The following is a 23,021-nucleotide window of genomic DNA, read 5'->3' on the forward strand; positions in this document are numbered from 1 at the left end:
CCTTTGTCTCTCGCCCGCTTTTCAAACCTCCCAGCCCCGGGCCGCCCGCACTCCGCCGCCCAGGCGGGGGGACCAGGAGGCCAATCCGGGCCTCGGGGCGCGCGTTCCTTCTCCCGCGCCGTCCGCAGCGGTTGGGGACTGCTGGCCCACTGCTGAGGACGCCGCACGGCCAGCGGCCGGAACGCGGCTCGGCACGGACCCCTGGGCGAGCAGGCGAGCCGCGCGCTTGGTAGAGTCCGGCCCGGACGCCGCGGCCCTACTGAACCTCTGCACGGCCCTCCTCCCTCCTGGCTCCCCCCGCACGCGCTCGCGCAATGGTACGGGCCTGCGCTGCCGGAACTGTCGAGCCGTTGCCCTGGAAACCGAGTTCTTCCTAGTCCGGGCGACCCTGAGGATTAACCCTGTCGGCGCCGTGGGAAAGCAGCTGTCAGCCATGCGCTCCCCCACGCTGCTTTTCTGAATCCGTAGCCCGTTATGGAGTCTTTCCCTCTTCTGGGCCACGCCCCGACGCTGTTCTTCCCTGCTTTGCTGCTGACGTCTGCACAGCCTCTTCCCACAATTATCCTCCAATTCTTTACCCTCATTTTACACCCTTCTCCCTTTACTTTCCTTGCAAGACCCTCCTCCCAGCAGTAAACATCACCCCAACTCTCTTCCCTGTGTGTACCATCCCTGATGCCTCCCTACTATGCCTGTGTTAGTACAACCTTACTCTATAATAAAGACTTTTTTTGTTTCTTTTTCTCTAACCTTGTGCTTTATATGGGGGAGAGAAAGAGAAACTGTTTTATTCAGCTGAGTTCAACGCTGACATTCTGAGGTCCTTATTCTGGAATATTCTATAATTATCCATTACTGCTTCCTTATAGCATCTCCTGGTAGTTTCCAGACACTGTTGTGTTTCCTTAGACTTTATGCGTCAAAACTTACCTCCACTTCCGCATTTTGCTGCTACCCGATGCCCTCAGTCGGTTTTGCCATTAAACAAGAACACTTTTCCCTGAATCTGGTCTTCTTTCTCATCAACATCTTAAACTACAAATTGCATGATCCAAATTGTATTTGTAGTAGGTGTATTTGTAAGTGCTGACCTAAGTGTACTTTAAAACAAAAACAAAAAAACAAGTATTTGATCTGGTTGAAAATACGACAGCGGATGTCTGATAGTTTATGAATTGCCTTCTACGGAAGCAGGGCAGTGCTGCCTTTTAGAATGTAGCCTTGGGGTCTTTAATGCCCACAGAGAAGATAGGATTTCATAATTTCATTTCAGTTATCTTCAAACCAAGAATTTTTGGATCAGATAAAAGAACCCTGTGTACTTTCAAATAATTTATAACATACAGAAACAATCTGATTTCTCTGTCAGGAAAGAAATATGTTACCATTGATTTTGGGGAAACCTGAACAAGATTTTGAATGGGTTCTACATTCTATATATGATTTTGTTAACCTTTGGCCACTTCCCTTTTACTCAAATGACCAATACTAGACAGAGGACGTATAGATTTGTTAATGGGCATAGTACACATTTGTAGCCGCAACCACTCCTACTTCCTAAACCAGAAAATGCAAAAATTCTACAAGCTTGTTAACTCACCTACTTTACATATGGTTGAGAAGTTCATAGATTTTTATAAGCTTTTGAAATAATAGATTATACTGTTAGTTACTAGATGATTTCACATGTACAGAGGCAGTTAGGGTCACAGTTTGGGGGATACCTGGGTTTATGCAGTTCTCTAGGGATGTATCTAGGCTTTTGTTCTTCTCAATCACTTCTGTTTAAATTTTTACCTTAAACACTACATGAAAATCCCTTATTGGATGTTGTGTGGATGTACATGGGTCTGTGCTGATGTGAAGGTCTCTATCCAAAGCTTCTTAGTGTACCTTACCTTACATGGGGGGAGGGTATTTTAGGCCCTGCCTTGACATACAAGGAAGGGGCTTTGTGATTTTCCTTCTTTAGAAAGGCCCATTGTTCTCTGAAAAGTCATTCAGAGGTCCCTGAAAACAACTTTCTCTAGAAGTTGGCCACCTGGTCCTACTCCAACAGAACTTTTTCTCAGGGTGAGTTTTATTGATATACAACCCTTTACTTAAGGCATTCACATGTAAATTATGAGAAGCTTCAGCCATATGATTATTTTCACAATCAGCAAGTAGCAAAATAGAGCATCAAGAAGTATCCCAGGATGTAACAGTGGAGGAAGAGAAGTGTGGCATTGAACGAGGCCTGTGCTGAGTCACTTGGGATTTATTTTGGCATTGGGAAATGACTGTTCTTTCTGGGTCGCAGTTTCCTCTTTTTGCACTTTAGTGCTTTCACTGGATAGTCCTCAGGAACCTCCAAAAACAGGTCATTTGCCTCAGAACTTATCCTGCTACCTGGATTTATATACTGTTTCCAGTGCAGGCTACAGGTGAACAGTGTTTTCACACGCGGTGGCTTCTTAGGGGTTTTGTTTTACGCCCATATTTGTGACACAAATATTTGGAGGGTGTATATAGAGGAAAGCTGATTGTCTGCAAAAGATATGTACTGAAGTAGAAAATCGTTTGGTGAGTATTTATCTTTTAAAATCAGGTAAAGAGTTTTGTTTATGATTCATCAAGTTGCAACCAGAAGTTTTATTTCTGAATGTATCGCAAAATCCTGTTAGCCTTGCTGGGCATGAAGGCACATGCCTATAATCATAACACTTTGGAGGCTGAGGCAGGATTGCAAGTTTGAAGCCTGCCTGAGCTATTTAGCAAGAACCTGTCTCAAAATAAAAAATGAAAAAAGGGCAGGGATTTAGTTCAAGTGTGAAGGCCCTGGAATCTATTCCTAGTGTCTGTCTGTCTGTCTCTCTCACACACATGTACGTACACACAAAGTTTTTAAACGCTATAATTATTTTTTTCTTTTTGGTCTTTTAGTGACAGGTTTCAAGGCTGGCCTTGAACTCACAGTAATCCCCTTGTCTCAGCCTCCTGAGTGCTAAGATCTGTCAGCCACCACACCTGGCTTAAAAAAACCTTGATTTTTAGATAAGCAAGGTTTTCTCTTGAGTGTGGTGTGGGAAAATTGAGAAGTTCAACCCAAAATTCAGGCCTCCTTAAAGGTGAATATTTTCTTCACTTTTCAGGGAGGGAAGATCTGGCAGGAAAGATCAGATGATCAGAAAAGATTTGTAATTTAATGCCACAATCAAATATTAATATATAATTAGCATATATCAAAACATTGAAAAATTTTAGGCAACTGATAATAACAAAGAACTTTTGAGAATTATAAAATGTTCCCTTTCAACCATGATTTCTTGATAGAACAACATTCTCTCTATTCTCTCTATTCCTAACTCTAAGCAGGACAGTATCTGGGGATACCTCTTAGTGCACATTAAATTAAGAGAGGGCTAGATGTGGTGGCACACACAATCCCAGCAACCTGGGAGGCTGAAACAGAAGGATCGTAAATTTGAGCCCCGCTTGGGCAATTAGGCAAACCTCTATCTTAAACTAAAATAAAAAGGGCTAGGGATGTATCTCAGCACTAGAGCACTTACAAGCATGTACAAGGCCCTGGGTTCAATCCCTAGTTCTAGGAAAACAATATTATTCAGTTTAAAAGAGAAGGAGCTCAGCATGGTGGTATATACCTGTAATCCTAGAATTTGGGAGGTTGAGGCAGGAGGATTGCTGTGAGTTTGAGACCAGTCTGGGCTACCAGTGAGTCTAAGGCCAGGCTGAACTACATGGTGAGACTCTGACTTAACAAAAAGATAGGGGGAGGGAGAAAATTCTGACATCCTAAACATTAATGACTCTTAAGGACATCATACTAAGTGTAATAAGCCAGACCTAAAAGAATAAATGAGTCCACTTACAAGAAGTATCTATAATAGTCATAATCATAGAAACAGAAAGTAGGATGATGGTTGCCCAAAGGCTGGGGTTGGGAGTTGGGAGTTATTTAATGAGGATGGAGTTTCAAGTTTACAAAATAAAAAAGTTGATTGATTGCACAATGATGCAAATATACCTAACACTATTATACACTTAAAGATGGTTAAGATATTAAGTTTTATGTTATGTGTATCTTACCACAGTTAAAAAAATTAAAAAAAAAAGATTTAGCAAGGTGGTTGCTCACCTAATGTTCTTTGTCTCAAAGGGCAAAGGCAGTAGGATCACAAGGACAGGAGTTAAAGAGGAGCCTGGGCAAAAAGTGAGACCCGGGGGCTGGGGATTTAGGACAGCAGCATAAGCGCCTGCCTTGCAAGTGTGTGGTTATGAGCTCGATCCCCGGTACCAATCAAAAAGAAAAAGACAAAAAAAAAGTAAGACCCTGTCTTGAAAATAAATAATAAGCCAGACATGGTGGTACATACCTATAATCCCAGTACTCTGGGGGGCTGAGGGAGGAGAATCATAAATTCAAGCCCAGCCTGCACAACTTACTGAGACCTTATCTCAGTTTCAGTGAAGGACTGGGTAAGGGCTCAGGGTGAAGACCCTGGTCCAGTCCCTAGTACCATAAATTTAAATGTTGATTACTTAATTTAAGCAGACAGAAATTTTTTTGTGTGGTACTGGGGGTCAAACCCAAGGGCACTGTGTCACTGAGTCCCACCTGCAACCCCTTTTATCTCTTGAAGACAGGGTCTTGCTACGTTGCCCAAGCTAGGCTCAAACTTGTGATCTTTCTGCTTTAGCCTCCCAAGAAGCTGGAATTAAAATTGTGCACCATGACGCCCGCCTTGACCATATTTTGAAATAATGATATAAGAAGGGACAAAATTGTCTTATTAACAGACTGCCAAGGTCAAACTCAAGATATTTGTTTACTCTCCCAAATTATTAATTTGCTGTGTCGGATAAACATAGGCTTGAGTATCCTCTTCATCACCCTTGTAAAAATAAGGCTTGAGATTTGGGTACTGGAGCCCTCTCACTGGAGATACTACACACTAACTATGTTGCCTACACTGGAGAACTTACTAACACTGAAAGGGTTACTCTTTAAATGACTGCTCCGTTCTGGAGATGTAGCTCAGTGATGGAGTGTGTACCTAGCATGCCCAGAGCCCTCAGCTGGATTCCCTGCACTGGAAAAAAGCTACCCTCGATGAGGAGTCGCTCCTTCCTACAATTGAACTTGCCTTCTTTTTATAATTTATACTCCTACAGATTTTTAAATTTATTTTCTGATTATGGAGATTGAATTCAGGGCCTTCACACTGTTATATTTTAAGACAGAGTTTTGCTAAGTTGCTCAGATGGGACTCGAACTTTATGGATCCTTCTCCCTCAGCCTCTCAGAGAGCTGATAATTCGAAACTTTTGAGTGTAAAATATGTTTTGAAGCACATAATCAGAGGACTAAAAAAACACAGCAATAGAGTAACCGTAAGTATAAACCATTATTTATTAATATTGGCAGATATCATAAGCACGTGTTACAAACATGTAGAAAAGACAACTCCAGAAAAATATGGAAACAACCAATTCCAGGGCATGGGACAATAGAAAGGTAGGTTTTCAGTGTACTCACTGATTCAGGAATTAGTGCAAATTACATGAATCTTTCAGTGCTGAGGTACACAAAAGACACTGAAGATGATAATTCTCTAAGTAATCAGGACACCAGGGCTTCCAGAAAACATCTGGGGACACTGTGCTGCTTAAAGCTACAAAACCTAACAGAATGCAGGAGGTAAAATGTTTTCAGCTTAGAGGACCCACAGCCTACAGTTTGAATACATGTCAATCAGAAGAAGGCCATTAAATATAATGAAAATTTTGTTAGGGAAGAGCCTGAAGTTTTTCCTAGTTAAAAAAACAAAAGAGCTAAGAATACTGTCACAGCAATTCTATACTGAGGCATTCATTTGGTTAATTAAAAAACATCAACTTCCCAAAGAAATTTTAGTTTTACTGTTCAAAAATAACAGACTTTCATTTTAACGCTGATTTATCTAAGGTTGGTGCTCTGCATCTGAAGTTAGAAAACTGTAGTTAATTCTTTGAACTTTGCTACATGCTTGTGTGTGTGTGTGCCTGGTCTTAGGTACCAGGGATCGAACTCATGACTGCGCTTACGAGGCAGGCGCTTATGCCACTGAGCTAAATCCCCAGCTGTGCCTGATCTTTTTGAGACAGGGTTTCACTCTGCAGTTCACACTGGCCTTGAAATCACTTGTAGCCCAGGCTGGCCTCAAACTTGTATGAATTCTCCTGCCTCAGCCTCCTGGGTGCTGGGATTACAGGTTTGTGTCACTACATCCTGCCTTTGCTATTGTTTCTATAACCAAGATTGTCTTGGGGGAAAAAAATGTTTCTAATCAGCTTTCTCCTCATTTGTGCCATTTACCCCTCTGACAACAGAGATGGATGGAACCCTCCAGGCCAGGGGAACTGAGGAGCCCATCAGGGGGTCCTGCCTGGGCCCCTGGGAAGCCTGGGTACAGGCAGCCATCCTGGGACCTCCCTAAGGAGCCTGGGAAGTGGAGGGCTCTCAGCACAAGTCTGTCCCTGGTGGTTAGTGTGAGGGTCCACTTGATTGGCTTTGAGACTGGTGGAGCAAACTGTTGGGGCTGTGTGGGGAGGTGGGGCCTTGGGGTCTATTTCTTTTTTTTTTTTTTTTTTTTGTCTTTTTCATTTTTATCAGTACCAGGGATCAGACTCACGACTGCCTGCTTGCAAGGCAGGCGCTTATGCCAGTGAGCTAAATCCCCAGCCCTGGGGTCTATTTCTGACACTTGTCCATGTCTGTGGGGCGCTGCACTGTTCCCTGCTCTGCTTCCCACCTTCTCACCTAAACAGTTTTTGCCTTGGAGCCACCCGATCATGGTCTGATCCTCTGAGACTGTGAGCCAAGCGAACCCCTTCCTGCTTTCAACTGTGGTGTCTGGCTGGAATTGTGTCTCGGCAGTGGGAAGCTGGCCAACACAGCTCCTGAGACGGCATCTTACGGTCCTGGAGGCCGCGCTGAAAGCTGAACTCACGCCACACTTGGCTTGAGGCAGTGCCACTGAGTCCTGGCTCTCTCGCTGTGGTTCATTTCATGGCCTGTGGCAACGTGGTTTAAATGCTTTGAGCTTCAGTTTCCCCACGTATGGAACAAAAGTTCTTTCTGTTTCCAGAACTGTTGTGAGAAATCATTCAGGGAAAAAAAGTCCACCAGAAAAGAAGAGTCTAGAGTCGAACCCAGCACACAGTAAGGACCTACCTAATAAATGCCTTTTCTGCTTTTTCCATTTATAAATACGCCATGAGACAAAACAAAACAAACAAACAAGCACACACCTTTGTACAGACATTCTTTAAATCACACAAATACACATTGGCTGGCAGTTAAACCTTCCTGAAACTTTAGTTCCTGTTTTTAAGAAATGTACAGATTGGAGAAGCAGAGACCCAGCAAAAGTGCAGAGCATAATGGCATGGCCTTTGGGTCGGAGGAGGCTGTCTGCCCTGTGCCTTCTCTCCTGTCAGTCGGGAAGTGTCCCGCTGCATGTGCTTCCAGAGTTCACAGCCCCTTTCCTGCCTGCCTGCCAGCCGCCCAGCCTGGGGCCTCTGACCTAGGCTTCCATCACAACCCTTATACTTTCTTCTGGTTAGGGCAGTGGTTCTCAGACTTGGTTAGGCATCCCAGTAACATCACAGGCTTCTGACTCTAACTCAGGATGTCTTGGGGGTAGGAGGCAAGCATTCACTTTCCTGATGGTTCCCACGTGATGAGGACCCAGCATTCACAAACCCTGATAAAATTACTTGCTAGTACCCAGATTTTTTTCTCTGGTTTTAAATTTTGTGCTAAATTGTACTTCCTTGGTGAGTGTGTGCTTAGCATGTTAAGACACTGGGTTCTGGGGCCAGGGATTTAGCTCAGCACCCTAAGCACCTGCCTGGCAAACACAAGGTCATGAGTTCAATCCCCGGTACCAAGAAGAAAAAAAGACCCTGGATTCAGTCCCCAGGATCTCCCCCACTATACATATCCCTATACATTTTAACTCTCCAGGCATAAGCCTGAGTCTGGGGGACCCATCCCTTACTTGGTTAAGGTAAGGGTGTACGTTAGCAGTATGGTGAACAGCTTTGTTTCTCGTACATTTCCTGAGGGATACAGAAACCACTATGTGTTTACCCACTTGGAAAGGTAAATTGGGAAAGAGTGTATACATGTGCAAAAGTGTCAAAATGAGATTTGCATGCACCTTTGTGCTCCACCTAGCTGGTTTTACATGTTTTTATCTGAGCATCACAGAGGGTCCAACAGACCCACATCACCTCCGGATTTGTTGTAAAAAAAGGTTTTCTTTTGAATTTTCTGGTAGAAATAGCCAGATTCAGTACAGCACATGCAAAACCTGATTTGCAAGTTTTGTAAGAGTTCTAAAGTGAGTCACCAGACCACTAACCCATGGATGGTGAAGGTGATCCGTTACAGTAAATCACAGCCTTTCATCACAGAACAGTGGTGTGGGTGGCAGACAAGGAGGATGAGGGCGACAGCCTTGATGTTGGCCTTTGGGAGCCAAAGTTCCTGTGACAGTGGAATGGAGCAAGAAGCCTCCGAGGCAGACACAGGGAATGCAGACCTCCTTGATTCACCTGAGCAAGAAGACAGCCATGCCGGCACATCTTCGAGTAGTCCAGATGTTGTGAAATGGCCACACAACCAATTGCAACGGCTAGATCTATGTCTGAAAATACAGTGAAGGTCTCGGCAGGGTTGAAACTGATTGGACAGAATGCCAACACTGCCCTTCACTGTAGGACATTGTAACGGACCAGGTGCTACAAGATGCCTTGAAATGCACGCCAAACGTTCTGTATGCACCAACAGCCAGATTATGACACCTCACTAGCTGGACTGAAGGCATTCATAGGTCTGCTGTGCTGAGCACAGATTTCCCATTGGGATCACATGTGGTGAGCATGAGACTTACGGAAAAGCTATGGGTCAAAATGTGGCATAACAACTCTGCCCCTGTAAATGCAAAAATGTGCTTTCAGCGTACAGGTTTACCCCGGAACTCAGCTGTCAGCTCCTTATCCGTGCAGTAGTAAACCGAACGGTGCTGTGCTCCCAGCTCCCGAGGTAATCAGACTGTGACATTCCACAGTCGGTTTACCCGTTTCCAGTTGATGTTACATTTGCTAACAGAGCACAAGTTGGGCAGCACAGGAACTGTGCACAGGAACAAAGCGGAAACAAAATGAAATGTTGTGACTTCAAAACACAGAATTGTATATAGTACAATGTTTGCATTTCAGAGAGAGATAACATTGGCCTTATATGCGACAAAGGAAAGCAGACTGATTCTGCTGATGTCAACACTGCATCCTGGTGGAAATGCTGATAGGGAAACCCGGACAGAACGGAAGCCTGAGATGGAAACTTTCAACAACAAAACCAGATGTGCAGTAGATGCTGCAGATCAGTTATGCAGAAGTGCGATGTTACTTGAAACACACGGCACTGGCCAATGGTTGTTTTCCTCGCTACTAAACATGTGGCATAAAATGTTTGATAGCTTACAGAGAAATATCACGCAGGAAAAAAAGAAAAGAAATTACAGAGAAATTTTCTTAGAGAATCGGGATTGGGGCTCATAAGAGATCATTTACACAGCACAGGAACAACAAAATGTTTCTGCCCGGGGAACTGCGCAGAAAACTGGGACGCATGAAGCTAAGCTGCCACGTGAACAGGCAGGCACAGCGTCACGAAGCCCTACTATGACAACAGAGAAAGGAAAAAGGTGTCAGCTGTGTCCACAAGAAAGTACAGGAAACAAAACATACGTGCTAGCAGTGTAGGCCATACTGGTGTATGGAACACGCAGGTGTCGTGTGTGAAGACTGCCCTGGGTGTGACACCTGAAGCGAATTAAAGTATTTACACTGTAGTTTACGTAAGGATTTTCTTTTGTTTTTGAGCCTGGGTCTCACTGGGTAGTTTAGGCTCACCTTGAATTCACTATGCACTCTAGACTGGACTCAAACTTACATCGATCCTCCTGCATCAGTCTCCCTGAGTGCTGGGATTACAGGCAGGCACCACCACACAAAACTCACACAGGGTTTTGTTTTTTTTTTTTTTGGTACCAGGGATAGAACTCATGACTGCGTGGTACGCTCTCCGCTCTCCAGCAGCGCCAGGTGGCACTTGTGCCACTGAGCTAATCCCTGACCAGGTTTTTATTTTTGATGTTGTCTTTTAGGTTTTGCAAGTAAGTGAACAGGTGATGTGAAAATGTTGATGTTGGGGCTGGGGATTTAGCTCAGCAGCATAACTGCCGGCCTTGCAAGCACGAGGTCGTGAGTTCAATCCCCAGTACTGATAAAAAAAAAAAAAAAAGAGAAAGTGTTGATGTGTATTCTAAGCACTTGGTACATATTTATACTGTATTTTACCGGCATCTTATATCCCCGCTGAGTGCACATTGTACAATATAGTAGGGAGCTCCTGGCAAAATAGGGAGAGAAGAGAGGTGACAAGATTGCCACACAGGAAAGGAAAGCTAAGCACACATACTGTCAGTGTGAGACGTGTGCGTAGATCGCGCAGTGTCATGGGTGAAGCTGCCTTGGGTGTGGTAAGTGAACATATTTTCTTTGTAGAGTTCTGTGGAGGGTTAACCAATGGGCACCTTGTAACACCCAGCTGAACTGATTCAGTGTGGCGCTGGGTGTGAAGGCCCCCTGAGTATTGTTGCCAGTAGTATAAAAAGGAGACCTGGGGGGGTACACGGTAAATGTTGATTCTCCTGGGGAAGCTTGTTGTGCTCATTTACTACTATGAACTCAGCTGTTTTCATTGTTGAAGGTGTTTAGGCCTCAGTGTCACTGAGGATGGCTGTGGTTCTCTTGGGGAGCTCTCCAAGTGATTCTCAAAGTTATTTTCTGCTGAAGTCACCTTTGGTGAGCATTTGTATGAGACACTAATAGCTTTCCACATTTTGTCCATTTGAGAGATCTATCCATATTCTGCTTCCGCAAGTCTTCGTTATCAATTTTCCGGTCACATTCCCTCCAAGTCCCTGGCTCTCTGGCCAGACCACTGGCCAGACTCACGAACTTGTATATTATCTCTGGCCACTTTTTCGTCCAAGCAAAATTACAACCAGGATGTATGGCCTAGAGTCAAAAATCCCACTTTCCCTACCCCCTTCTCCCGTCCGCCCCATTAGCAAATGGGAACCAGAAATCTGAGCGTCTCCTGGGAGGTTGACCATAGCAAATAAGGGGACTTCCTTCTACCATTTCTTTGAAGGCAAATATTTTTATTATTGTTTTGCTTTATTCTGATTAATGGTGCTGCTCTATTCAATATTCTGTTTTGATAAGTTCTATAATGATCTGTATTTCATTTTATTTTGATATACATGATTGAAAGAACAACTATATTAAAGATAACGAAATAAACTGTGATACCTATTACTGTTATCCTGGTAACCTGCTGTGAAGTTCTGTACCAATTTCACTACCTGGTCTCAGTTGCCTTTATTCTGTCTTGTTCTGTTGTATTTTACTACTTTCAAAAATAAAAATTAAAAAAAAAATTACAACCAGATGCACTGCCTGGTGTTTGTCCACTATGAAGATTTCCCTTGGGCTGGAGATTTAGCTCAGCAGCATAAGCGCCTGCCTTGCAAGCAGGCAGTCAGGAGTTCGATCCCCAGTACCGATAAAATGAAAAAGACAAAAAAAAAAAAAAAAAAAAAAAGATTTCCCTTCACCACTGTCCTACGGGGATGTTGTCATGGTTTATATCTAGACTTCCCCCAAAGACTCAGACACTCATAGGTGGGGATTCAGCAATGTAACTGGATCATGGGAATGTGATTCTTATTGGATTAGTTCACTTGATGAGTTAGTTTATAGCTAAAATTGATGTTGGGAAGTGAAGCCTGGTCAGAGATGGTGTGTCACTGGGGGCATGGCCTGAAACAGTGTATCTCCCTCCCTCCTCAGTCTGACTTCCTGTTGCCATGCCACAAAGGTACCCCCTTGCCGCCTCTCTGCCATATGATCCTGCCTTGGAGCACATGACTGTGGACTGACATACTACAAACTGTGAGCCAAAGTAAACTTCTCCCGTAAATTGGAGGTGTCTGACATTTTGTCCCACTGACAAGAAAAGTAACTAAGACAGATGTCCTGGAAAGGGGCTACAGTGCTACAGCTGTCCATTTTCAGGTGACGCCAGCATAATGTGCAGAACCACCTGTAAACCAGGCCTTCATCTTCTCTTCACCAACTATCAGACAGTACATGAGGCCACTGGCACATGCTGGGGAACAGAAGGCAATACAGCAGGAATAGGAACCACGGACACTTACGCCACTTCATGTAGCTTGCTAGGCCTGCTTGGGAGGCCTAGCAATCACATATCTACTACTTCCATTTTATAAAAGTGCACATACAACTTTATAACTTGGTGAGTCAAAGAGCACCTGGTTAATGATGGGCAGCTCAGGTTACATGGTATCCTAGTGACCCTTGGTCAAGTGTTCAGTGTCCATTAAGGTGGAGTAGAAGCAAGGAGTTAATTTCAAAATGTGCTTCCTCCAAAATTCAAGTAAGTCCACTAGGTGATTGTCGGTACTCTTCACTCCCCACCCTCCTCCCTTCCCCCTACTTCTTCTTTTCCTCCTCCTTCTTCTTGTAGAAGGAGCCAGAGGCTACAATTTATCCTTCATCTTAAAAGGGATGTCTCTGCATGCCCCACATCACATCACTGAAGAGAGACACTAAATTTTAGTTGTATTTATTTCCCATCCTCTGGCTCCCAAACGCTTTACAAACAAATCAGAATGGTTATTACCAACTGGTCACTTGTTCCAATCAGCATAATGTCATCAGTGTAATGGACCAGTGTGATACCTTGTGAAAGAGAAAGACAATCAAGATCCCTGCAAATTAAATTGTGTCACAGGGCTGGAGAGGGAATACAACCTCGAGATAGGATAATAAAATTGTGTTGTCAGCCTTGCCATTTGAAATAAAACTGCTTCTGGAGGGTCTTATGGATAGGAATGGAGAAAAAGGCTTTTGCATTCCAGGTACCAGATGTGTTAATCCTCTCAAGCAAGGAAACGACATTTAGAACAACAGCTGCAATTATAGTTACTACTTGATTGAGCTTACAGTAATCCACCACCAATCTTCAAGATCCATCCACCTGCTGCCAAATGGAACAATTAAGTAGATGCACTGGGAACCACCACGCCTGCCCCTTTCAAATCCTTGATGATGGCACTAATCTCTACAATGCCACCAGAGGTGTGATTTTTTTAATTTAATATTTTTCCCAGATATCTAATGGCTTTCATTTGGCCTTTCCCACTACATAATAGAACTCATACTATAGCTTATGGAACCAAAATAGGCACTCTGCTAAGTACCACATATATCTATCCCAAATATCTATCCTGGAACTGGAGAAATGACCACAGGATGGCTTTAGGGATGTACTGGACCCACTGTGAGTCGGACCTTGGCTAAAGCTCCAATGATTGTCTGACCTCCATAGGTGCCTACGCTTACTAAAGGACCTCAATGACATTTTGTGTCATTTTGGTTTGGTTTGTTCTTGTCTGTTTGCTTTGTTTCTTTGAGAGAGGGTCTTGCTATAGAGTTCAGGCTGGCCTTAAACTCACTTTGTAGCCCAGGTTGGCCTTGAACTTGCAGCAATCCTACTGCCTCAGCCTCCTGAGTGTTGAGATTCCCGGTGTGTACCACCACACTCAGTAACAATGATCACTGTGAGGACCACAATGAAGAATGCTATGAATCTGAGGCCAGCCTGGGGCTACGGAGTGAGTTCCAGGCCAGCCTAAACTACATAGTGAATAACAAGCAAAAATACAAGGTGGCAGGTGTCTTTGGAGAAAGATGGGTGAAAATGGACAGCATAACTTTTCTTTTTAGTAGCATACCAGAGCACTTCCTCAGGGCGACCCAACCTCCCCTTCATTCAAAGGGTTCTGGGCCTGTAAACTGGTTCAAGTCTGAGAACTGGGGCTGAATGGTTACGATTCTACTACTGCAACTTGAAGCAGATTTTTGCTCATTTGCCCTAAAATTTTTCTGCTTATACAATTAAAAGTTAGTAGGCTTCCTACCACTTCACTTTTGGGACTACCTTGACTAATCACCCAACCAGAGGTATACACATGTCAGACCATTCTGCTTGTAGCTTTACTTTTGCTGGCCGTTCCACTAAGTATAACTACCTTGTCTTTGGTGGTTAAGCATTGCCACTTGGCCACTGCCACTCCAGGATCCAATTAATCCCATCGCCTCCAAGTTCCCCAATTGACTGACTGTAGTCCCCACTGTTAAGATCCAGAATACAGAGAACAATGATGGGGCTCAAGGATGCTGGTGCCCATCTTGAATCTATTTAAGGTGCTAGTGAGGAGAATGTCTTTTGGATCCTCTCTGTGTGGAGGATCAGGCTTCACCTGGAAAATCCACCGCAGCATTCCCACGTCCCTGAGTTTCTGAATACCCTCATCATAGTAAACCAAGAACAAACTGGCATCTCCATCTCACTCACAGCCAGCCATCTACTGATCTATGTATGCTTCAGCCAGTCAGCCAAGTAAACCTCTTGTAACTCGACAAACTAGAACTAATGACTAAACATGGGTCTCACATATGCACATTTGTGTGCCTTGACAAAATTAGTTGTCAGAATCTCGGGGCTGGGGGTTTAGCTCAGCGGCATAAGCACCTGCCTTGTAAGCAGGCGGTCGTGAGTTCGATCCCTGGTACCGATGATTGAAAAAAAAAAAGAAAAAGGAATACAGAATCTCTACTCAGTGGGTAGGTGTTGAGGGACTCAGCCTGACCCTCCTTTGTTTCTTCCACCACTGTCCCACACCCTTAAAATCCATTCCTATACTTCTTCCTCAGAACTCTGCAAGAATAAGAAAACTCAAGAAGTTCTTTGGCAGGTTAGTGACCTCTTCATGGCTCATGCTGTGTACTTCATCTTTTAGGAGACTTCTGAGACCAGAATCATTTCCCACCTTCCCCAAACAGTTCAAAAGTATTGTATACCGAGTCATGAATTCCTTGCACCTCACAAGTGATGAACTGGATAACTGTATGAATCTAATTGCATATTACTTTAAACAGTTCATACCACTAAACCAACTAGAGAAATTCACCCTTAAAATTCTGTTTCTCTAGAACTACTCTTTGTACCAAAATCCCTATCAGGGTTCACTAAAGGAACAAATTTTATATAAAATGTAAACTGTATATGATTATGTAAACTGTGTATGACTATGCAAACTGTATATGATTATGTAAATTTCCTAGGTGGGCCTTATGCTATGTCTTACATTTAGACATCCTGCAAAGCCTCATGTGCTCCTAAGTGGGACTTTTGGAAGGTGACTGGATTACAGGGACTTACAGCTGACTTGCTATCAGGAGGTGGGCTCTGACCTGCAGACTTGGGTCATGAAAGGTGTGGCCTGGAAGGTTTAATCTTCTTCGAAAGCTTTTCCCAATGTGCTCTCTGCTTCCCTACCACCATGACATCAGCAGCTCACTATGCTCCTCTGCTGTGCTCTTCTGTCCTGGAACCAGCCGACCAGGGACTGCAAACATTAAGCCAAAATAAGCATTTCCTTAAGTTGTGGATATTGATTATTTTGTCTCAGCAGCTTAAACAGCCACCTGAAGAATCAGGGGTAGAAGATGCAAAATGGCCACTGTGTCCTGGAAGGATGGAGGATTTGGTTGGAGGTGTAAGACCCAGGGCCCACTGCAGAGTGTGGCCTGAGTCTGTGTGGGACAGCTGAAGGGTTTGTGTCGGATGACTGAAGGGTCTGCACTGGAAGCCAGAAGGAACTGAAGATGAACATCTACAGGCAGTACCGAAGGCTGGAGCTCCTCCACAAAAGGAAAGTACAGACTTTCTTCTTTCCTTTTTCATTCTGGCCAGGCCACAAGCCTGTCGGTTGCTGCCACTACATCCAGGTGAGTCTTCCTTCCTCAGCTTTGCTACATGTCAATCATCCACAGGCCCAGAGCTTTTCTAACACTCTAGGCAATTCTTACTCAAGGCAAGTTGATCAGTCACAACTAGCAATCACAGACCCTTCCATATTGGGTGCCATACTGTGCGGGCATCATAAGTTTGCACCGTGGGCACAGCAAAGGATGGAGGTTTGGAATGTGGACTCCATACGCAGGCTCCTGAGCTCACACCTATGTTAGTTGTGTGGTCCTGAGTGAACTGCTTTTCTGTGCCACACGGTGCTCATGCACAGCATGGAGACAGTCATGTACCTTCTCCAGAGCTTGTTATGATGACCAGGTAAGGTCAGCTAGGTAAAGACCTGAAAAGAGTGCCTGCTAAGTAATGAAGGCTCACTGTGCACTGTGGTTTCCATTAAGGTCTAGGCACATGCCAGGAGGGTCTGCAGGCACCTCATCCCACCCCCACAAAACTCCCAAGACATGAAAGAGTGAGTCAGTAGGCCCATTTTTTAGATGAGAAAGCCTAGGCTCCTTGTGATTAATAATCATCTGTCCAAAGTAATAAATATAATAAATGACAGTCAAAATTTTACCCTCATATCCATTAGCTCTAAAATCAATGTTCTTTTCACTATAACATTGAAGAAAACATTTAGTCGCTTGATGGAGGAGTTGATGATCTAAAAGTCAAAGATGAGAGGAACAAAAAGGCCTTTTCTATATTATTTTCATTTTACTAAAATGGAAGCACCCGTAGTCCTTGGGGCATAAGACTAATTTTGTCAAGGCACACAAATGTGCATATGTGAGACCCATGTTTAGTCATTAGAATATTTCTATTGATGAATTATTAATTTTAATTTTAAGAATTTTACTACATTAAACAATGAGTACTTAACAGGAAAGAAATCACAAAAATCAGGTGCTGAGTTTTAAATATTTATTGTTTATTAAAAAACCATGAAAAATTTTAACAGCTGGTTTTTGGTATACAAAGTCTAAAAAAGAACATCAGAAATAAATTCCCATATGAACAACAGTGAAAATACCAATAGCACTTGTTGTAGTCAGGATTTACAAGGGAGTGTATTTAATACAGAACACATAATCCATAAGATGATTTTATCATATGCATGCAAAGAGTCACAGGTAAAACAGTATAGAGTAAATCTGTCCACAACTAGAGACTCAAAGAATCCAGCTGAGCACCTCAATCTACGGTAATATCCTGCACAGGTCCAGCTGAAGACCTACAGCCCATTGCAATGTCCTTTAGGAGTCCAGCTGAAGGGATAGAGCCCAGGATAATGTCTCGTGCAAATCCGTATCAAGGATCTGCACTGGGAAGGCCCAATGTGCACGCCACCGAGGAAAGCTACAAAATCTGCATCTGCGAGGTGGAGGATCTGTGCCAGCAGACTGAAGAATCTAACCAGGAGGCAGGAAGCAACGTTCAAGGGGATGACCAGAGCTCCCCTCAAGAGAACTGCAACCATCTTTAGTGACAGGGAGGTCCCAAGCACCTCTGCAAATTACAACAGCTGAGTTCATATAAATCAGGAAAACCAGCCTGACAAGCTCCTCCAGGAAAATCAACACTCACCATCTACCCCTCCAGGTCTCCTTTTTATGCTACAGTCCTCAGGAGACTCTCACACCCAGCACCACACTGAGTCAGTTCAGCTGGGTGTTACAAGGTGCCCATTGGTTAACCCTCCACAGAACTCTACAAAGAAAATATGTTCACTTACCACACCCAAGGCAGCTTCACCCATGACACTGCGCGATCTACGCACACGTCTCACACTGACAGTATGTGTGCTTAGCTTTCCTTTCCTGTGTGGCAATCTTGTCACCTCTCTTCTCTCCCTATTTTGCCAGGAGCTCCCTACTATATTGTACAATGTGCACTCAGCGGGGATATAAGATGCCGGTAAAATACAGTATAAATATGTACCAAGTGCTTAGAATACACATCAACACTTTCTCTTTTTTTTTTTTTTTTTATCAGTACTGGGGATTGAACTCACGACCTCGTGCTTGCAAGGCCGGCAGTTATGCCGCTGAGCTAAATCCCCAGCCCCAACATCAACATTTTCACATCACCTGTTCACTTACTTGCAAAACCTAAAAGACAACATCAAAAATAAAAACCTGGTCAGGGATTAGCTCAGTGGCACAAGTGCCACCTGGCGCTGCTGGAGAGCGGAGAGCGTACCACGCAGTCATGAGTTCTATCCCTGGTACCAAAAAAAAAAAAACAAAACCCTGTGTGAGTTTTGTGTGGTGGTGCCTGCCTGTAATCCCAGCACTCAGGGAGACTGATGCAGGAGGATCGATGTAAGTTTGAGTCCAGTCTAGAGTGCATAGTGAATTCAAGGTGAGCCTAAACTACCCAGTGAGACCCAGGCTCAAAAACAAAAGAAAATCCTTACGTAAACTACAGTGTAAATACTTTAATTCGCTTCAGGTGTCACACCCAGGGCAGTCTTCACACACGACACCTGCGTGTTCCATACACCAGTATGGCCTACACTGCTAGCACGTATGTTTTGTTTCCTGTACTTTCTTGTGGACACAGCTGACACCTTTTTCCTTTCTCTGTTGTCATAGTAGGGCTTCGTGACGCTGTGCCTGCCTGTTCACGTGGCAGCTTAGCTTCATGCGTCCCAGTTTTCTGCGCAGTTCCCCGGGCAGAAACATTTTGTTGTTCCTGTGCTGTGTAAATGATCTCTTATGAGCCCCAATCCCGATTCTCTAAGAAAATTTCTCTGTAATTTCTTTTCTTTTTTTCCTGCGTGATATTTCTCTGTAAGCTATCAAACATTTTATGCCACATGTTTAGTAGCGAGGAAAACAACCATTGGCCAGTGCCGTGTGTTTCAAGTAACATCGCACTTCTGCATAACTGATCTGCAGCATCTACTGCACATCTGGTTTTGTTGTTGAAAGTTTCCATCTCAGGCTTCCGTTCTGTCCGGGTTTCCCTATCAGCATTTCCACCAGGATGCAGTGTTGACATCAGCAGAATCAGTCTGCTTTCCTTTGTCGCATATAAGGCCAATGTTATCTCTCTCTGAATTGCAAACATTGTACTATATACAATTCTGTGTTTTGAAGTCACAACATTTCATTTTGTTTCCGCTTTGTTCCTGTGCACAGTTCCTGTGCTGCCCAACTTGTGCTCTGTTAGCAAATGTAACATCAACTGGAAACGGGTAAACCGACTGTGGAATGTCACAGTCTGATTACCTCGGGAGCTGGGAGCACAGCACCGTTCGGTTTACTACTGCACGGATAAGGAGCTGACAGCTGAGTTCCGGGGTAAACCTGTACGCTGAAAGCACATTTTTGCATTTACAGGGGCAGAGTTGTTATGCCACATTTTGACCCATAGCTTTTCCGTAAGTCTCATGCTCACCACATGTGATCCCAATGGGAAATCTGTGCTCAGCACAGCAGACCTATGAATGCCTTCAGTCCAGCTAGTGAGGTGTCATAATCTGGCTGTTGGTGCATACAGAACGTTTGGCTTGCATTTGAGCCTTTGTGCATTTCAAGGCATCTTGTAGCACCTGGTCCGTTACAATGTCCTACAGTGAAGGGCAGTGTTGGCATTCTGTCCAATCAGTTTCAACCCTGCCGAGACCTTCACTGTATTTTCAGACATAGATCTAGCCGTTGCAATTGGTTGTGTGGCCATTTCACAACATCTGGACTACTCGAAGATGTGCCGGCATGGCTGTCTTCTTGCTCAGGTGAATCAAGGAGGTCTGCATTCCCTGTGTCTGCCTCGGAGGCTTCTTGCTCCATTCCACTGTCACAGGAACTTTGGCTCCCAAAGGCCAACATCAAGGCTGTCGCCCTCATCCTCCTTGTCTGCCACCCACACCACTGTTCTGTGATGAAAGGCTGTGATTTACTGTAACGGATCACCTTCACCATCCATGGGTTAGTGGTCTGGTGACTCACTTTAGAACTCTTACAAAACTTGCAAATCAGGTTTTGCATGTGCTGTACTGAATCTGGCTATTTCTACCAGAAAATTCAAAAGAAAACCTTTTTTTACAACAAATCCGGAGGTGATGTGGGTCTGTTGGACCCTCTGTGATGCTCAGATAAAAACATGTAAAACCAGCTAGGTGGAGCACAAAGGTGCATGCAAATCTCATTTTGACACTTTTGCACATGTATACACTCTTTCCCAATTTACCTTTCCAAGTGGGTAAACACATAGTGGTTTCTGTATCCCTCAGGAAATGTACGAGAAACAAAGCTGTTCACCATACTGCTAACGTACACCCTTACCTTAACCAAGTAAGGGATGGGTCCCCCAGACTCAGGCTTATGCCTGGAGAGTTAAAATGTATAGGGATATGTATAGTGGGGGAGATCCTGGGGACTGAATCCAGGGTCTTTTTTTCTTCTTGGTACCGGGGATTGAACTCATGACCTTGTGTTTGCCAGGCAGGTGCTTAGGGTGCTGAGCTAAATCCCTGGCCCCAGAACCCAGTGTCTTAACATGCTAAGCACACACTCACCAAGGAAGTACAATTTAGCACAAAATTTAAAACCAGAGAAAAAAATCTGGGTACTAGCAAGTAATTTTATCAGGGTTTGTGAATGCTGGGTCCTCATCACGTGGGAACCATCAGGAAAGTGAATGCTTGCCTCCTACCCCCAAGACATCCTGAGTTAGAGTCAGAAGCCTGTGATGTTACTGGGATGCCTAACCAAGTCTGAGAACCACTGCCCTAACCAGAAGAAAGTATAAGGGTTGTGATGGAAGCCTAGGTCAGAGGCCCCAGGCTGGGCGGCTGGCAGGCAGGCAGGAAAGGGGCTGTGAACTCTGGAAGCACATGCAGCGGGACACTTCCCGACTGACAGGAGAGAAGGCACAGGGCAGACAGCCTCCTCCGACCCAAAGGCCATGCCATTATGCTCTGCACTTTTGCTGGGTCTCTGCTTCTCCAATCTGTACATTTCTTAAAAACAGGAACTAAAGTTTCAGGAAGGTTTAACTGCCAGCCAATGTGTATTTGTGTGATTTAAAGAATGTCTGTACAAAGGTGTGTGCTTGTTTGTTTGTTTTGTTTTGTCTCATGGCGTATTTATAAATGGAAAAAGCAGAAAAGGCATTTATTAGGTAGGTCCTTACTGTGTGCTGGGTTCGACTCTAGACTCTTCTTTTCTGGTGGACTTTTTTTCCCTGAATGATTTCTCACAACAGTTCTGGAAACAGAAAGAACTTTTGTTCCATACGTGGGGAAACTGAAGCTCAAAGCATTTAAACCACGTTGCCACAGGCCATGAAATGAACCACAGCGAGAGAGCCAGGACTCAGTGGCACTGCCTCAAGCCAAGTGTGGCGTGAGTTCAGCTTTCAGCGCGGCCTCCAGGACCGTAAGATGCCGTCTCAGGAGCTGTGTTGGCCAGCTTCCCACTGCCGAGACACAATTCCAGCCAGACACCACAGTTGAAAGCAGGAAGGGGTTCGCTTGGCTCACAGTCTCAGAGGATCAGACCATGATCGGGTGGCTCCAAGGCAAAAACTGTTTAGGTGAGAAGGTGGGAAGCAGAGCAGGGAACAGTGCAGCGCCCCACAGACATGGACAAGTGTCAGAAATAGACCCCAGGGCTGGGGATTTAGCTCACTGGCATAAGCGCCTGCCTTGCAAGCAGGCAGTCGTGAGTCTGATCCCTGGTACTGATAAAAATGAAAAAGACAAAAAAAAAAAAAAAAAAAAGAAATAGACCCCAAGGCCCCACCTCCCCACACAGCCCCAACAGTTTGCTCCACCAGTCTCAAAGCCAATCAAGTGGACCCTCACACTAACCACCAGGGACAGACTTGTGCTGAGAGCCCTCCACTTCCCAGGCTCCTTAGGGAGGTCCCAGGATGGCTGCCTGTACCCAGGCTTCCCAGGGGCCCAGGCAGGACCCCCTGATGGGCTCCTCAGTTCCCCTGGCCTGGAGGGTTCCATCCATCTCTGTTGTCAGAGGGGTAAATGGCACAAATGAGGAGAAAGCTGATTAGAAACATTTTTTTCCCCCAAGACAATCTTGGTTATAGAAACAATAGCAAAGGCAGGATGTAGTGACACAAACCTGTAATCCCAGCACCCAGGAGGCTGAGGCAGGAGAATTCATACAAGTTTGAGGCCAGCCTGGGCTACAAGTGATTTCAAGGCCAGTGTGAACTGCAGAGTGAAACCCTGTCTCAAAAAGATCAGGCACAGCTGGGGATTTAGCTCAGTGGCATAAGCGCCTGCCTCGTAAGCGCAGTCATGAGTTCGATCCCTGGTACCTAAGACCAGGCACACACACACACAAGCATGTAGCAAAGTTCAAAGAATTAACTACAGTTTTCTAACTTCAGATGCAGAGCACCAACCTTAGATAAATCAGCGTTAAAATGAAAGTCTGTTATTTTTGAACAGTAAAACTAAAATTTCTTTGGGAAGTTGATGTTTTTTAATTAACCAAATGAATGCCTCAGTATAGAATTGCTGTGACAGTATTCTTAGCTCTTTTGTTTTTTTAACTAGGAAAAACTTCAGGCTCTTCCCTAACAAAATTTTCATTGTATTTAATGGCCTTCTTCTGATTGACATGTATTCAAACTGTAGGCTGTGGGTCCTCTAAGCTGAAAACATTTTACCTCCTGCATCCTGTTAACATTTGTATCTCTATGCAGCACTGCCATTGCCATTTATAAAATTGTATTTTTTACAAAATAAAAGTATTGGGCAGGGGATTTAGCTCAGTGGCATAATCGCCTGCCTTGCAGGTGTGCAGTCATGAGTTCGATCCCTGGTACCAATAAAAAAAATTAATTAAAAAAAAACAACCTATTCCTCTGGTGACTCCTCTGTTATCAGTTAACAGAGTCCAAAAAATCCTGGAAAGCCAAAGGTGGGAGTGTGTACCTGTGATTCCAGCTCTGGGAGGCTTAGGCAGGAGCATTGCTGGGAGTTTGAGGCCTGCTTGGGCTTCAAAGTGAGTTGAAGGCCAGC

The 23,021-nt window shown here is 44.4% G+C and overlaps 1 protein-coding gene across 2 annotated transcripts in view; it reads left to right on the plus strand.

Annotated features, from left to right (window-relative positions):
- Positions 1–23,021, plus strand: part of Wnt5b (Wnt family member 5B) — a 120,283-nt gene that overhangs the window by 52,583 nt on the left and 44,679 nt on the right. The gene's annotated exons all lie outside the window — the stretch shown is intronic.

Source organism: Cavia porcellus, unplaced genomic scaffold (genome assembly GCF_034190915.1).
Source record: "Cavia porcellus strain 051 isolate PalLab524CR breed Dunkin Hartley unplaced genomic scaffold, mCavPor4.1 scaffold_19, whole genome shotgun sequence".
NCBI lineage: Eukaryota > Metazoa > Chordata > Mammalia > Rodentia > Caviidae > Cavia > Cavia porcellus.